Below are 17,500 nucleotides of genomic sequence, written 5' to 3' on the forward strand. Positions count from 1 at the left end.
GGTGACGGTGAAAATGAATACGCCAACTTTCGCGACGCGACACGTCGGAACGTCACACCTCGCGTCGCCCACGTGAGCATCGCGCCGCGCGATCGTTTTTCATATTAATGATAACGATCAATTAGGGGGCTTTGCCGAAGCCTCGAAGATGACGACGCTTCTCGCCTTAATGCGCTCTCTCTCTCTCTCTCTCTCTCTCTCTCTCTCTCTCTCTCTCTCTCTCTCGCACAGGACGATACGCGATATCCTGCAGCGTTCATTATACGAGAGATTCTCCGTCGGCTACAATTGACGATAGATATGAATTTGGACGTTACGAACGTCTCTAAAGCACGTGGGCATTTGTCACGCGCGGCGCTCGTCCTTTCGGCGAATACTCTGACCTCATTTACGCGAACCATTCCTCTCGCGCAGGCTGATGACTTTTAACGTCGCGACGCCGCACAGTGGGGCCAGATGACATTCTTTGACATTGAAAATTCTCTAGAGACCTGAATTTCCAACCGATCATCGACCTAACCTAATGAACGAGGTTGATCCTGAATAAATTCCAAAGAAATCTGTCTAGCCGAAATTTGGAAGAGATTATCGGTTCAGGGCTTTAGGGTTTGTGGCTTTAGGGTTTGTCTTAAAAGTTTATCGTTTAAAGTACAGTGTCTCGAATTCGACCTCAATGGATTCGAGCCTACACTAGGAAAAAAAATTTAGTATCTCTAACCAAACTGTTTGGTTGAGGCATTTTTTAATAGCAACCAAATATCTTGTTTTATATAACAAAATATTTAGTTGTCACAACTAAGTATATTTTTCTGCTTTGTTCTCTGGACCAAATGATTTTGTTCTTAGACTTTATATATAAAAATTTAGCATTTTAATTATTTTATCCATAAAAATTACATAATAACGAAATATTATTTTACATAAACTAAAATAATGCCCAATGGATACTATTTTGTCTTTCTGTGTACTAAAATTTAGATTTTATATATTAAGAAAAAATTATATATGTAGTATTTTTAACAAAATTCATATAGTTAAAGCTTTTTGGTTGCTATAACAAAAATTTTACGTTATACGAACAAACCGTAATCAAACAAGATATTTGTTTGCAGGAACTAAACAGTTTTGTTGGGCATATTTTAACCAAATTATTTTGTTGTTACAACAAAATTTTGGTTCACGCAACAATACATTTTTCCTAGTGTATGGGTACTAAATGCGAGATCCCAGAACTTATAATCACCTTTTAGAAAAGTCAGAATTTCAAAGCTCATCAGCTCAGCTGAAAAGTTCTCGAATTGATAGATTCCTAGGTTGATGGGCTTAAGATTCAAAATCCCTGCTTAACGGGTGCTTAACGGGTCTATATTTGATGTTTTTGTATTTTGGGCATATGAGTTTTGGATTAATGGGTTTCTGCTTCAAGATCGATAAATCTCGAGGTGTCTGTTGATTGGTTTCATAGTTTCAATCCGCTGAATACGCTGTTAGATAGAAATAAGTGTCGAATAATGAGTATTTCACAAGTTTCTCGCGTTTAACGATAATTTTTCCTCTTTTGGGGCTAGTAATTCGAGAAAAAAAATTTGTTTTTAATTTTGACAAGACAAATCTCTTCGGATTCAGGATCAACCTCATCCATTGGTGTCGATGATCGTTGGAAATTGGTTGGAAATTCAGGTCTCCAGAGAATTTTCAACCAAAGAATGTCATCTGGCCCCACTGTGCGCCGTCGCAAATCAGCAGCGCGATAACGTACTTTAGCGGCTCGGAAGCGAGCGAGATAGTCCGTCGGATCACGATGCGGAAGCTAATGTGTGACTCTATTTTTGTCGGACACACGCATCCGAACGGGATAAAATGAGCACGAAGAGGCGGCGACCGGAGTATCGCGAAACAAAGAAACGGGATATGTACGGGAGAACGCTAACGAAAGGAAACGAGAGACACGAGGAACTTATGCAAAGCTGGCCGCAAAATGCCTGACGTAACTCTCCTACCTAATCCCGAAATCGTAAGGGGAATCGTAAGGGGCGTGGGAGAGGAGGGGAGGGTTCGAACGAGAGAAAACTGCTGCCTCCTCCCTCCGCCCTGTTTGCCTTCCATCCTCGCTCTTCGAATCGCAAACCACCCCCGGCCGCTTCTTTACTTATCCGTTTTTATTTTCCTTACGGAACGAGGAGCGTTAGTATGGGATGCCATATACAAAGAGGCGGCGAGGGAGGAGAGGGACGGAGGGGGAAACGAAGGTCGGCGATGGCGTGCGCGCGAGGAGCGAGAGCTAAAATATTCAATGCCCGCCCTCTCCGCTCTCTCTCTCTCTCTCTCTCTCTCTCTCTCTCTCTCTCTCTCTCGTGGATAATTATGCCTCTCGCGGGTATAAAGAGCTCGGTGGCTCGAAATTAAAAGCACCGGGGATAAACTAGCGCGAGAAAAGCAGCACGCGGTCTCGCCGGCCAGTTCAATTTCCCGACAGGATCCCGCGACCGAGCGCGCCGTGCTGGTCTTTTCGCGACAGCGCAATTCTTTCCCTGTCAGGAGACGTACTCGCCCTCTTCGTCCTCGCGCGTCCTTTCGTCTCCACGAACGACGTTCGACATTCTTCAGAGCGCCTAATTCGCGGGCACGCGAGTCCGTCCCGTGTTAATTAGTTCGCTAATGAATCGCACGAGGCTCATGATTTGCGCAATGTTAATCGCACAACCAACGACGTATCGTCAGGCGACATCGGCGTCGGCAGCGATAAAATTCCTGTCGCGATAAATCGGCGGCGGCGGCGGGGGGGGGGGGTTCACTTCTGCCGAGCGAAAACGCAGGCACGCGCGAGCACGAAAGTTCCTCATTAGGGCCACCGTAAAAATTACAAATGAATTTCGCGATCCGCCGCGGCGATAGCGTAAATCCGACTCGAAGGAAAGAGCGAAGAAACGAAAGTAATCGGTTGACGTGTGCTGCGCTTTTGCGCGACGGACGCGCAGCGGCTGGGAGGGAGGAGGGGCCGAGCCGCGGCGAGAGTGTAAATTTATTTAATGCCCTTTGCATATCTCTCCTTTTTAAGTGTCCGCGGGGTACAAAAGGGAGGGCGGGAGCGCGGCGCTGTAGGAGAATGGGCATTATGAATTCAGGCTTCAAGGCGCAATTATAACGGCGGGAATATTTCATGGCCCATAAATAGCGGCGGACGCGTATGTTAAACGTTCGCCGGAACTTTTGACGTAGCGCGAAGTTAGCGCGGCGACCATTATTTCACAGCGCCGAGCCGAAAGTGCATTGCAAGTTACGGAATTATTATCGCTACGGTAATCCGTAGCAGCCGGGAGATTTTTCACTCCTCGGGCGCCGCCCGTCGTCACTCGCGAAAAACTCGCGAGAATTTCCCCGAAGGCGCGGGCGGACGGACGGACGGACGGACGGATGGACGGACACGCGCGCCGGCGAGTGCGTCGATTCAGCGCGTCTAATACGGGACTGTACGCTTGTTCCGTCTCCGTTTCGCAGGAAATTCGGGTATTTGTTCGCTTAAATATAGGACGGTCTCTCCGGACGGGTCGTACGCGACGCGAAATATTCTCCCGGCAAGCGCGTACGCGCACATACACACACACACACACACACCGCCGAGCAGTTTACTTTCGGCAACGAACAATGGCCGGCTTAATAAAGTGTACGGAGGGCACAATTACGGATATCATTTATTTCGCGCGGGTGACAACGATGGATTACAACGGCAACCGCAATTTAGATTCTTTGCTGCTGCGATCTCAGGGACTCGCCGCGGGATAGATTTATTTCCCGCTTTAAGCGCCCAAAAGCCCCTTTCTGGATGCAGATAGGAGGGGACGTTGAATGAATTAATCTATACCACATTTGGTTGGTTGTAAGAGTGCTTAAACGGGGCCAGGAGATGTGTCGGAGGAGAAGTGTTGGGCGGTGGGTTGACGGGGTTGACGGGGTGGGAGGGGAGGGAGGGATGGAGGGAGAAGAGGGCAGCAGGCCTGCTTGTACAGCAACCGTTGTTTAAATCGTAAGCCGAGCTTAAATTGTCTGCCATCCAATCCTAGGTTTGCGCTTGACTCGAGTTGCAGGCAGGTATAACTCGGCGTTATAACCGGCAGGAAGCATTATGGCCACCATTGTTCACTAATATCCCGCTTGCCGTGTTACCAAAGTTGTTTCTAGGACACCGATGACAGCTCTCGCGCCGCGCGGTTGAGGGGCGCAACAAGCAGTAATACGCAAAAGCCAAACACACATTGTTTTCGCAGATAGATAGAGCCGCGCCAAGTAATCGCGACTCTCTCCGCTGCAACTTCCGTGGGTTCTTCGTTAATGCGAGCGGGGTGAGCAGGGAACGGGGAGGGGGGAGGGAGGCGTAATAAAATTCCGGGCGAGCGCGCGCGATTGACGAGCAAATATTAAATTAAAAACTTGCCCGCGGTGTAACGCACCGTGCATTTTTGTTCCTCTAGCTTCGGCCCGCAGATTCTTTTGTAGCAAATTAAAAATGGCTCTGATTAAAAACGGCTATCAACCACTTGTTTGCTCCGATCCACGTTGACGGTGGGATTAGCCTTTACCTGGGTAATCTCGTTTCTTAATTAAGTTAAAAAGCCGGCAATACTCCTCCGTCGGACTAATTATTTTTATTAGGTTATCTCCGATAAGGAGGTTATAAAATATTTTAAATACGCTGGAAATTGCGCAGATAAGAGAGTTGTGTAACGAGTTAAACGATCGCTTTCTCTCTTTCGTTCCTTCGACGAGAGAAACGAGATCGCACGCAGGTTGCTTGAATGAGGGGGTCAAAGCCTTCTTTGGAAAAGCGGTAGCAGACGGACGTATTATTTGTCGACGAGTCAAAGCTCGAAAGCCTACTCGACTCGAACGATCTGAAATGTCGAACTCTTTGCAGGCTCCATCGAACTAAAGGACAATGCAAGCAGATTTCGCTCCGCGATCACGATCGACGGCGCGACTGTGTGTGCGCGTGCACGCGTACATTATACAGTAGCGGCTTGTCTGAAAATTCCCCGAGTCATGAGAAACGAGAAATCATAATACGCGCATCGAATACTTGCCTTCTCTCTACCTTTCTTCAGCTTTTCCCCCTCATCAACTTTTTGTACGTGCGATTTTTCCCTAGTCTAGTCTAGTAATTCGCGGCGAAAAATACGTCACACTGCAAATCCCGCTTGCGTCCTAATACGATCTCCCGAAATCTCCAATTCTCGCGTATTCCCGGCGAAGTGGGCCCCGCACGTAATCCCACCTTCGAATACCGCAGCACCCAGCATATACGCGTCCGTACGTATAACGCGGACAGGAAATAGCTTGACGTGACAGAGTACCCGTTGCTGCCACGTCAAACTGGGGACATCTCTGCGCGAGCTGTCCCGCTAGATAGAGTGAAGATTCACGCAGCCGGGATTGCAAGACGCGCGCATGCGGATCGAAGGCATGAAGAGAAACCCGTTCACACGCATTAATTACTTTCTTCTTCATGTGTCGAGACGCCGCGGCTTCGTCGGCTGGTCTGGACACACAGAGTCCGTCTTTAGCGTCCCTCCTTTAGCAAGGATAAGATTAATCAAACGTGTCTTGGACGAGAGGGCGGTTCGACTTTCACGTCGCCGACGGTCGCGCCAAGCCCGCAAGCTAAACACACGGTTGAACCCGTGTGTGGATCGCTAATAAACCTGTTTGTCGAGGCTGCGCCCCTACGCGTCACCCCTTCCCTCTTCCGCCTTTTTACATTTGCGTCTCTCCGCCGGCATATTGCTCACCCCTGCTTGCCAACCCTCACTGCCTCCCCCGCCCAGCTCCGTTCCACCGTTGCTCGGCAATTTCCATGAGAAACGTCAGAGGTGGTACGTATGCCGTGCGCGATATAGCAATCGCCTTTAACTGTACGACAATATGACAGAGACATACGTCGCGGAAATTGCGCGACCCCACACCTCTGCGCATTAACTCTTCTCTCGCGGGCGAGGAGGGCTAGCTGTTTTCGATTTTTACCGCGCCGTCGTACGTTTTAGCGGGGTCGGCGATGTCATTTCTCGCTCGTCGGCTCGTCGGGCGAAAGTGATTTATATCGAGAAATGCCACGAGTTTGCTCACAATCGTCAATGTCAGAATATCGAGCCCGAGCGCGTCGTTCGCCTCTTCTCATTCGCTGTGTCTTGGGGAGTTGGTATTGCCCCGAGAGGTGGGACGTTTTTATCATTCGCCGCGCCGCGCCGCGCCGCGCTTTGTATGTCAACGACGTAGTCGCCGGCAGCTGTTGCTTTTTAATTGCATAATAGCGAATAACGGGAGCGGACGAATTCATCAGTTTTCACGCGACCGACGCCCGTTTCATCGCGCAACAGCGCAGAGAAATTTCGAGCCCACCCAGATTCACGCGGAAAGACAGACGCGAATCCGAGTTGCGCGAGAAAAAAGCCTCTCGGGTCAGGTTCGACATTAAAGGTCCGATATTTCCCGAGAGGCCCTGCGAAACCCCTTAAGGGAGGGCAGTTATTGGCCGCTCAATTCAATCAAAAGATCAAACATCGAGAGCCCTCTCTCACCCATCCGCCGCCCCATTCTGTCTTTCTCTCTCTCTTTCTCTCTCTCTCTCTCTCTCTCTCTCTCTCTCTCTCTCTCTCTCTCTGTCTCTCTCTCTCTCTCTCTCTCTCTCTCTCTCTCCCTCCCTCCCTTTCTGCCACCGTGTATACAGGGTAGACCGGAAATCGCGACGGGTTGTCGTCTCCTCCTCCCTCGACTCGCCGTTATTTTCAAAACGTGTTTCCGCAAACGCGCGCCAAGTCGAAGGACAAATCACGTTCCCGCGGAGAGAATTCTCTCCGAGAAAATAGAGAAAAATTCCTCCCAGGACCCCGTTTCTCGTCATACACGTGACGTACGTGACATTCGCGATTACGCGACTCGCGACGCGTCGGTAGTCGCACGGAACTTCACCGGAGACTTCACCGCGCCGCGACAATTCGGCGGCGGAGGAGGAGGAGGAGGAGGAGGGAGGAGGGTGAGTTATCAGCTCGGAAAAGTAATTGAAGCGACGGGTTACGTTATCTACGGCTAATTAAAGCCGACATGGTGCGCGACCGCGCATCGTAATGAAGCATGCGTGAGAGATTCCGCGGAGTACGTAATGTCGGTAATTTGCGCTCGCGGCGGCCATTAGCGGCGGTAATTTGCAACGAAAATAAATACTTTATATCGTTCGCCGGTCGTCTGCCTTCGCGTCCCGCGGCCCCCCCGCTGTGTTCGGGACGTGCGACAGGGCGCGCGTTAATAAATTTGACGCGAAACGGCGCGAGATCGTTGCGCTCGACGCGCAGATAGGCATTTATGGGCTAATCATTCGGGAATCATCGATTTATCGCTCAGCGGCCGACGAAGTAAATTAAAAGAGCAGGTGCGCCGATTATTAACGCCCGTTACGCGTCTCGCTGAATATAGTTAGCTGGGCGTCGCTGTGTATATGCGTGCGTGCGTGTGTGTGTGTGTGTGTGTGTATGTGTGCGAGTGTACGTGTGTGTGTCGTTAACATCAATCATCGTCATCGGCGTTTCGCCCTCGCTACACGACGTTGATGAGACACGACACGGCGTTAATACCGCGTAACATCTTGCGAGCATTGTATGCACCTCGCTGCGCTGCAAATTTCTGTCTATCTCTCTCTTTCTCTCTCTCTCTCTCTCTCTCTCTCTCTCTCTCTCTCTCTCTCTCTCCCTCTCCCTCTCCCCCTCTCTCAGCACTCTCGAAATAATATCGTAGTTTGCTGTCGCCATATTTTTCATGCGGCTTGTGAACATCGTTAACTATAAAATGCGACCTGGTATTGCTGACATTCCATCGAGCAATATTTAGCAGAAAATCTGCTTCAATTTTACGGTGAATATGTCATATGTGCGCCAGATGATCTTGTTTCAAAAAAGAAACAACCTCTGGCATCGCACGCAATAATGCAAAATTACTACATAATATTATTTGTACTCTCTTCTCGGTCTCTCTCTCTCTCTCTCTCTTTTCTCTTTTCGCGCACTCTACGCTAGATTTCATATTTTATCCCGACGTAATTGGACATAGTGAAATGTTTAAACACAGTTAATGAAAAAGAGCAGACTACCGGTTAATGCGGATCACATCTCACTCGGTTATTTAATATTTCGTGCGTGCGTCGCGATTTTTTTTTCCCTCACGCAAATTCAAAAAGGAATCGGCAATTCTGTCGTGCATCTGCGCGAGCGCCGTCGATGTCCACAGTAATCCCACATTAGCCTAGTTACCGGCCAAACCGTTTCCAAGCCATCCAGTAAAGGAGTTTCCAGGCACTCCGCGCTCTTTCTCTCGTTGTTTCTCTCCTTTCTTCTCCGCGCGCGGCTCCATTACACTCTCACTTTGGCTGCTTACCAGAATCACTTCGAGAGACTCCCGGTATTTTCGTATCGTTCCGGGGTTCAACAGTTCCAACGACCATAAGCCGCTTCCTCTCTTTTTCTGGTCGAGAGGATAGGAGCGCGGATATAAACAAGAGTCCGATCGAAAGATTTCGGTGTCGGCGGCGATTTTGACTCTGCCGTCAATTCATCCTTTGCACCAATCTTCGCCGGCCGAATCCAGCTGTTCGGCTTGGCAGCCATTTAAAGTTTTCGACAAACGACGAACTTTTATCTCTTTTGTAGATCGCAGAAAAGCACTCTTGTAATCCTCGTAAAAGGAATACCCTGAATATTTCATCCGTCCGATAGCAAACGTCCGATTTCAGTCGTGTTAAAATACGCGAGGTGCAAAATACCAACCATCATAAAGCATGATATTTTTAGTAGCTTAACTGGACAAAACGCCGCAATTCTCCTGGTGAATATTTGATGCATTAATTCGTCTGCCTCCGGATAGAAAATATTTGATAGTAAAATTTTAATCCCACTGCCGTGACAATGGTCGGCGTCACTCGCGAACAACGGAGACGCGGCACGAGAGAATGCCCGTGCACTTTCATATTCTTGGTTTCGTAGAATAATTGAATTGATTAAATGAGGATAAAAATTGGAAGTAACACGGGCCCGATAGAATGTTCGATTTTTCTACATTATTCCCGATCGTCTCGTCGCTAATAATACCAAAATGGTATTGTTCGGAGCTCTCCGCGATTCAGCAGCTTCTTCTCACGTAAATACACCTCGTTGTAGCTCTTACGCGGTTAAAATAATTTTTAATGTAGAACTTCGTTCAGGACTTGGCGCCTGGTGGAACATTCTCGCGGAGCGTCTCGACATACTTAATTATTTCGCAGGATTATCGCATTAGGTACGTGCATTCAAGGCGGTAAGAGCATTAGTTCTCGTTCTCGTCGCGTTTATCCTCGACATGCAAGAGGGAGCGAGAGAGAAAGAGAGGGAGGGGAAGAGAGAGAGAGAGAGAGAGAGAGAGAGAGAGAGAAGGAGAAAGGAGACTAAGAGGGGAAGTGGGCGCTTTCCCGCAGGCGGATGGCTCAAAGTGATTTCAAGTACGCGTCAAAGAGCGATAACGTCGACAGATTGAAAGACAACGATCGAAAATATTAATATTCCCCACGCGAGCAAGTGCCTATCTACTACCGCTCATTTCCTTTAATTATTCGCTCCGGTAATGCATACTCCGTAACCGCTCTTTCCCTCTTGCCCATTGATCGATAAGTCGCTTAATAACATGTGCGCAGTCGATCCCGGTACTTAAAAAATCTATATTCTTGTTAAGCCGTACAGCGCGATTTATCGAGGATCGACGAGCGTCGATTACAGTCTACAAGATTAAGAGAAGAATTATAATATTGTACAATACAATTAGTTCCGTCGTGCGCACGCGAAAGAGAGAGAGAGAGAGAGAGAGAGAGAGAGAAAGAGAGAATATTATATTATCATATCAACGATTAAATGCAATGACGCGACAAACGGAACGACGGATGCGAGTTGCGTTTCTGTGATAAATTTTACAAAGTGGGATTAAAAAAGAAGGAAATGGCGCCAAAAACACGCGCTCTCGCGAGGGAGCAAAGGCGATCGATCGGCGCGGCACGTTTCTACGAGTCCAAGGAAATCGGTTTAGAGACCGGAAGGGAACCACTTTGATCGCGTTACCGGCTCGATCTCACGGATTATAGTCGATCCTTTTCTCCCACCTTCTCCCCGCTCTATCTCGCCGTCCGTCCTTTAGTCCGTACGGTGTTCCCGCCAAACTCGATATTTCGAGTTCGACCCTAACCTGGCTCAAGGAAACCCTGACTCATCTCGAGGAGAGATTTGCGGCAGGTCTTCCTCGAGTTGACTCTACTTTTGGCGCCGACGGAAATTGGCGCGCGCCGCCACGGCGCGTCGCAGCCGCGTTCATTCATTCTCCGAGAAGCGAGGAGCGCGCGAGCGGGCATTTTTGCGCGGCTGTTATCTTTGCGCGGCGAATAACGGATCTCTCACGGGACGAAGTTTCCACGCGAGCCTTGCGTGCGAGCTCTCGCATTATTCGCATATAATAAATTTTCCGTCGACTCTCTATAGATTTCTCACGATGGGGACACTCGCGAAATCCCACCGTGCCGTCGTCTGTCTCTCTAGCATTTGACAAACGAAAGGCAACGTCTCCGGGCGGAGACAGCGAGATATCTCCGCTGACTTTTGCCTTTGGTGTCGTTGACATTTCCCATCGGGCAGCGGCTTGACATTTCTACCCTGAGACCGCAAAGGCGCATCTGCGAACGAACGACCTCGCCTCGACATTCACTTTATATGCGCGGGTATACGCCGTTACTTGATGTATCCAACGCGTACTTCCACGCACGCACGCGAGCGCTCGAGCTACGTATGTATTGAAATAAAGTAGACCCCGCGGGGGTGCATTATTATTCCATTTCTCCTCTCTCGCGAGCTGAAATCCAAGGTGCGCACCATTAATTAATATTTACTATCGATGCATACTGAGGTAGCTTGAAACACGTGCTTAAGTGTAGAATTACGTCGGGGTCAAAGAAATGCGACGACACGCGACACTCTTACCGAGTAGCACCGGAGCGAGCTTTCGCAAAAAACTCGCCCGCGATCTCTGCTCGCCTGTTCGCCTGCGTTCGAATTCGGAAATTAACCCACTTTGCGGATTCCGCGCCGCTCGTTGCTTATCGTCGTTGCTTAAGCTCATTTGGAATGCGAAGATAAAAATGCCGATCGATGTGCGGCTTGACCCCGTTTCCGCGTCATGTTTCCTTCGGTACGCCGAAATATTATATATAGACCATCGATGGGAAACCATCGAAATACTTTTCATGCTACATACGTCGATCAGGACCGGCATTTGTATTCAAGCCGAGAGCTCGCCATATATTTCCGAAATATTACTCCGGGGGCGACGAGTTTGGTTTTTTGTGTACTCGAATGAATACACACACGAGTTATCCGTCGGACATTGGTCATAGCCACGCGTTTTCTTCGGTCCGCGTTGACGGCCTCGCCAAGGAAACGACGACGGCGACGATGATGATTGTATTATTCGAAGAATATCTCTCTCGCGTCCGCCCGGATTCGCGGTTATCTACGTCGTAAACGTTATCTAGGTCCGTCTAATGGATGGCATACGTCGCGTCGCCCGCTCCGCGGCGCATATGCAGACGCGTAAAGTTAAGAACGTACGTAGCGTATATAACATACTAAATGCGTACATTATGGTAATAATGAAACTTTAGTGCGGTCTTGTGTAGACGCAACGTCCAGAATCGTAGAACCGCATCAGTCCCGGTCCGCCGGGATATCGCGGACGTGGCCGCTATGTGTCGGGCTATAAAGCAACGAGTGCGATACGCGGCAGTTAAGGCCGACCGCGAGATAAGTCAGCCCGATATTCTCTCTCTCTCTCTCTCGCTCTCTCTCTCTCTCTCTCTCTCGCTCTCTCTCTCTCTCTCGGTGGATCCTTAAAATTTCAATTAACTTCCACGTGCGGCATTAAAGCCGTACGAAATATGAAACGAGACACGGGGACGTTTCTTTTGAAATGGTCAGCGGGAAATCTCGGGGAAGTGTCGGCGATTACGATTGTGCAATAAAGATTACTCGTTAAAGCGAGGCGCGCGGAGCGAGAGGAGAAACACGTTTGTTAGATTTTCCGCCGCGGCGACCACGTCAAAGACCACGCGCGTGTTTCGCTCACACAAAGGGAAACCAAAGTCGCAAGTAATTACTAATTATTGCACGAGTAGAAATTATGTCAGCCGATAAATCATTCCGGGGGCTTTGACGACGCGACGGGGTGATTGAGCAAACACCCGAGCGCCTCTGCAAATGAAAGACGCGGCTGTTTGACACGTTGCTGACCACGGTGTGACGCGCGTCCGCGCTTTTTTTCGCACGAGGCGGGCGCGTTTTATTAATTTCCCCCGTTAGAATTTATACCTTTAATCATAGTTCTCGATCGTCGCCGTAGCGCGCGGTTACGCGCCGCCGCCGCCGCCGCCGCTCTGAATTGTTCCTCGAAAGGATCATATTTCTTCCGGCATAAGCCGCATTTCAATTGGTCCGCCCTTGTACGCGTTATCTCAAAACTTCCGCGGTTTTCATCGTGCATTTTATTATGGCGCATCGCCCGCATTCTATCTTGCCCGGGTATTAAAACGCGCAACACTCCGCCGCGCGGCCGTAGTGCATATATAACTCTTGCGCGAAAGTGCGCGAATAAATAATTCTTCTTGAGTAAATTCCGTCCCCGCCGGGCCTTCCTCCCCCCGTCGCCCTTCGCTCCTCGTGGCGCGCGCGCGAGGATTCGATTATGATGCCGGCGTTAACAATGATCCATTGTTCCTCGAGATGATAACTCCGCGCGCGCGTGCGCGAGGGAATAACACTGACCTCGGGAAATCAATCGCGAATACTTCGGTAGACACCGCTCCGTAATTCGCTCCGCTCGCCCGCTAATTCCCGCCCGCTTCTCCCGATGAAACTTGTTTTACGTAACGGCCGCTACCTGCTCCTGCGGGAACCCTTAAGGCAGCGAGACAACGCGAGACGAGGCGAGGCGAGGCGAGGTGAGGCCGGGCTGCAGAATGGAAGAACGTTCTGCGATAAACGTGGGATTTTCTATGACCTAGGGCCTCCTACATCGTGATAGTCCCCGGCTCGTTTCCTCCGCGCGTCGTCGCCTGCACCTGCGCGCATCGGCCCGCAAAGTTTTCCATACGAATGAAAGTGACGCGCGTGCATCGATCATCGACGCACGTCCGATGCATCATCACGATCCGCGCGCGTCGGCGTCGGCGGGAGGCGTCCGGCGAGAGTGCACCCTTTCCCTCCCTTCCCGCGGCTGCCGTAAAATGTAAAATGCTGCTGTGTAAAATGACGGTCGCGAGTTCCGGTGAACGGCGTAGGGTGTTGGGGGAAGGGGAGGGAAAGTCGGGGCCGGACGCCTCCCCGAGCTCTTTAGAATTTCCGCCCCAAGAAGTACACAACTTTAGCGGATGAACGTACTCATTTGTTTGTCGCGTAACGCTTCTTACGCGCCGCCGCTGTGAGAAAAATGCGCCGGACTCGCGGGATAAATTCTTTGTTTATCTACGTTCGCCGCTCGCCCGCTCGCCTCTAATTAACGGCATCGAATTTTTTTCGCGCGCGCGCGCGCGCCAGCTTTTGCACCTGCGAGCTTTTGTTACCTGCGCGTGTTCGGAGCGTGTTTAACGCGTTGGCGATGATAATAGTAATTTTATCCGTTAGTCCCCGTCGTCCGCTTACCGACGCTCACGGTAACGCGCGCTCGTAAGCGTGGGATTAATCTTTCGACATTACGCGACGCAGTTATTGCTATCGTGCGCCGATGAAGCGGCGGAGAATAACAACAACGCGAGTTTATTGCCTTTTATCGCAAATACAATAATTTGCTGTCGACGTATCGTCTATGTTAACGCATGTACCACATTTTATGGTACTCGCAGAACCGATTGCAACATCGCGCGGCGAAACGCCGCGCGCGCGGTATTGACCGATATTAAGAACATTAATGAGGAGATGGAGTTTTCACAGAAGCGCGATATTGCTTAAATTGATCGATATTATTGAGATAACGAGACTAGCTTTCAAGCGTAACTCTTTCGAGAGAACGCGCATTCCGCTGTTGCACATTTACATCTCTGCAACGAGTCTTTACAGAGAAATTTTACCCGCCATGAGAAACAGTTACGTATGAATTTTTACAAATGTCGTTTCTATAGCCGCGTATAAATATACGCAATTATATATGTCCGTAGAGTGAAAAAATGCTGCTGTGCGAATACGACTAAAATACGTGCTTGTGTTTACGGCAGAGCCCGTTGTGTGTAATTGAACGAAACAATTTCTTTTTTATTCAACAGTGTTTCCTCCCCGTATAATTAAATTGTGTACGGTTTTATGTAATTATATATAATCTTCCTGATCGGCTACGCGTAGCGGAAAATTCGCTCTCTCACAGATAATCATTCATTAATTGGTGAGATAATCATCCAATAATTGTCCGATTAATGCGTGTTCGCGAAGCTTCCCGTGGATTCGGCAGGGGTGTGCATTTTCACTGTGAATAACAAAACGCGAGGCCGGCCGGCCGGCCGGCCGGCCGCGCTCCCCCGTGCCCTGCCCCCTCCGTCGCTTTGGATCATGCGTGTTATCACTCGGCAAAGTCCACGCAAATCCCAGCGCAGCCATCAACGCGCCGCCGTCTTGCTCCCGAAGTCAGCGCCGCGGTCGCTCCCTCCCCCCCCTCTCTCGAGACGAGGGTTGAATTTATAACAAGCGCTGGCGAATTTATGAGACGGTCTTTTCCCGATCGGAGTGCGAGCGAACGGGGTCGTATGAGAGTACGAAGCGAGGTGATGACGACGGACGGTGGTAGTGGCAGGAGTTACTGTCGGGGCGGCGAAAAGTTGAGGGAGGCGGGCGGGCGGGGTGGACCGGTGGGGTAGAATAGGTGCAAATGTAGACTCTAATCCGAGCCCGCGGTGAGCCATCGACAGGAAGATTTATCTCGACGAGGTCGGCAGCGCCGACCACCCTCCACCCTCCGCCCACCCCTCGGCCCACCGCCCCTTCCTCCACACGCCGACCATCCTCTATCGCCGCCCTTCCTGCCACTTTCCCGCGGAAATCCCTCCGCTTGACGTTCTGCCCGAGTTCAGCCCGGGGAATTAAATTCGGCCGCGGAGCGGTTAGCAATATTTTATGTTCCGGCTCTCCTATCCGGCTAGGACCGTGTCCCACCCTCGCGCCGCGTTCCGTGACCCTGCACGTGGACCCGCGGCGCCGTGTTGTAGCCTGCGCGCGAAAACTGCGGTGGACAAACGAACGAACGTACGAGCGCGCGAGCGCGACGTCTCTCCGAAGCTCCGCGTTTATCCGCCAAGTTTATCGTCTCGCTTATCTCGCGATTACATTCTTCGCGAGCGACGTTCTTCCTCGTGTGTCGCGTGTGAGGATAAATACCTCTTCTTCCGGGCGGGGGGGGGGGGAAACGCGCCGCGAGAGGCGCGGCCCTGCGGCATCCGGCGGCAGCGGAACGTTCTCCTAACGTAATAGCGATAATTACATTGTCCCGCTGATGTCGATCGATATATCGAGCTATAATATTCAGCGAGTACTTTGACCAAAAACCGAGTAGCGAGGGAACAACGTCAATCGTATTAATATTTTCCTACAAATATCATAAGGGGATTTCGACAAACTGCGGTTCCTCTATAGGCTATGCTATAACCTCCGGTGCTCTTGGTGGAAAATCGAGTCGATATGATATTAATCCCCGCGCAAAGCTGACCCGAATACGGCAATCCCTCCGCCATGGCCGCGTGCGCGCGCGCGCGCGCGCGCCACGCGCATAACCCGCGTCCGTACACACACATATTGTCCCTATCGCGCCCTCGCCCTCCAGCCAAACTAATCGAATGAATAAAACAGCGGGCGTTAACGAACAGTTTGGGTCCCTCTTGGCCGCGACGCCAGTTACGAAACTTCGCTAATGGAATCGCGTCCGCTCGTAAAGGAAATATTAAATGCTCGTCCTGTGTGTGTGTGTGTGTGTGTGTGTATGTGTGTGTGTGTGTGTGTATGTGTGTGTGTGTGTGACCGCAGCTTCGGTCCTTTTAATATGCCGCCTGTATGCGTCCGCGAAAATATTGCGCCGGAGAATGCCGCGGAATCAAAGCGCGGGACTGGCTGATCTGCGAGTGTCGGATCGCCTCGCTTCTTCGTCGCACTTTTGTGAGATCCTTTTTGAGATTCACGATACTTCCCCGCGCGCGGTTGTGGAACGCTCGTGTCGACGAGTACAGCCGAGGAACGCCGGTGGAAAATGCGTGTATTATAAATATCTATCAATCTAGTATAATATCATGCTATATACATATATAAGTTAATATATATAGTACTATATATATATATATATATAGTTTATTAGATATTTTATATATCTTAGATATTTATTAGATAATATAATTATCATGCATTATTATGCACGGTACAGATTTCCTTCGAGGCCGCGTCGCGCGCGCGCGCGACGCGAATAAATCTCAGAGCGAGATAATGCGAGCGAGACAGCAATCAAATATAGCCGAGAATCGTAGAAGCGTAGGGGAACGTTAGCGTGCGCACGCTTTCTTTCTTATTTGCCCGCATGAGCGCGTTCCCATCTGGATGGGAATGAATTTAAAGCAGATTCAAGAGCGAGGTAAATATTAATAAGGTTGCGCCAAGACTAACATTAATTAAAGCGATATAACTCGAGAAGGAACGGCGCGCCCTTTTATTTCCACTTCTTACGTGCAGCGCGATAAAATTTCGCGCGAGCGTGTTTCCGCTTACACAGTCAAAGGAAGCGGAAACGATTGTTTTAAGTAGCAGAGAGTCGAGTGTTTACACCGGGAATGCGGAAACTTGCTTCCCGAGGTGTGCTCCGTTTACAAAGCTATCTTCCGGATCAGTGGACTTCGGATAACGTTTGATTAATTTCGTAAGAGCTTATGCTCGCATTCGGCAAAGTTAGGCTAAACGGATTGTCGTCCGAGGTTGGCGTGGCACGGCCTGATGTACAATGCGCGTACAATTCCGGCGCGCTAACGCGTCGCGGACTGACGGGTAATGTGATTCCGCACTGCGAGAGAGAGTTGGGGTCAGCCGTCTCCCCCCCTTTCACCCCACCCTCCAACTCGACACGTCTCCTGGCTGAGTAGCCCACTTCTGATTCTCTCCGTCGGAATAATCCCCGCAGCAAGATACGCCAGCCCGAAACTGCAAGCAGCCGTGGCGCACGAGCGGCATCGCCACGAGCGATAGCGGCGGGTCAAATTCGAAGGGCTGATAAGCGTAACGCGACTCCAATATGTTTGTCCGAACAAAGCAGCGTCTCGCTATTTCGTTTCATCGATCCGTCTCGGAGCGGATAATTCCGTTGGTGTCATTTTCGCGCGCGCGCGTCAAATGTCCGCGTCGCGCTGATGCCGGGCTGCGTCGATGAGGGATGGTGGCGAAAA

The 17,500-nt window shown here is 50.2% G+C and overlaps 1 protein-coding gene across 3 annotated transcripts in view; it reads right to left on the minus strand.

Moving 5' to 3' along the window:
* Nucleotides 1-17,500, minus strand: part of Scgdelta (sarcoglycan delta) — a 230,783-nt gene that overhangs the window by 20,050 nt on the left and 193,233 nt on the right. The window lies entirely within an intron of this gene.

The sequence above is a fragment of the Harpegnathos saltator genome, unplaced genomic scaffold (genome assembly GCF_003227715.2).
Source record: "Harpegnathos saltator strain DR-91 unplaced genomic scaffold, Hsal_v8.6 scaffold115, whole genome shotgun sequence".
Taxonomy (NCBI): Eukaryota; Metazoa; Arthropoda; class Insecta; order Hymenoptera; family Formicidae; genus Harpegnathos; species Harpegnathos saltator.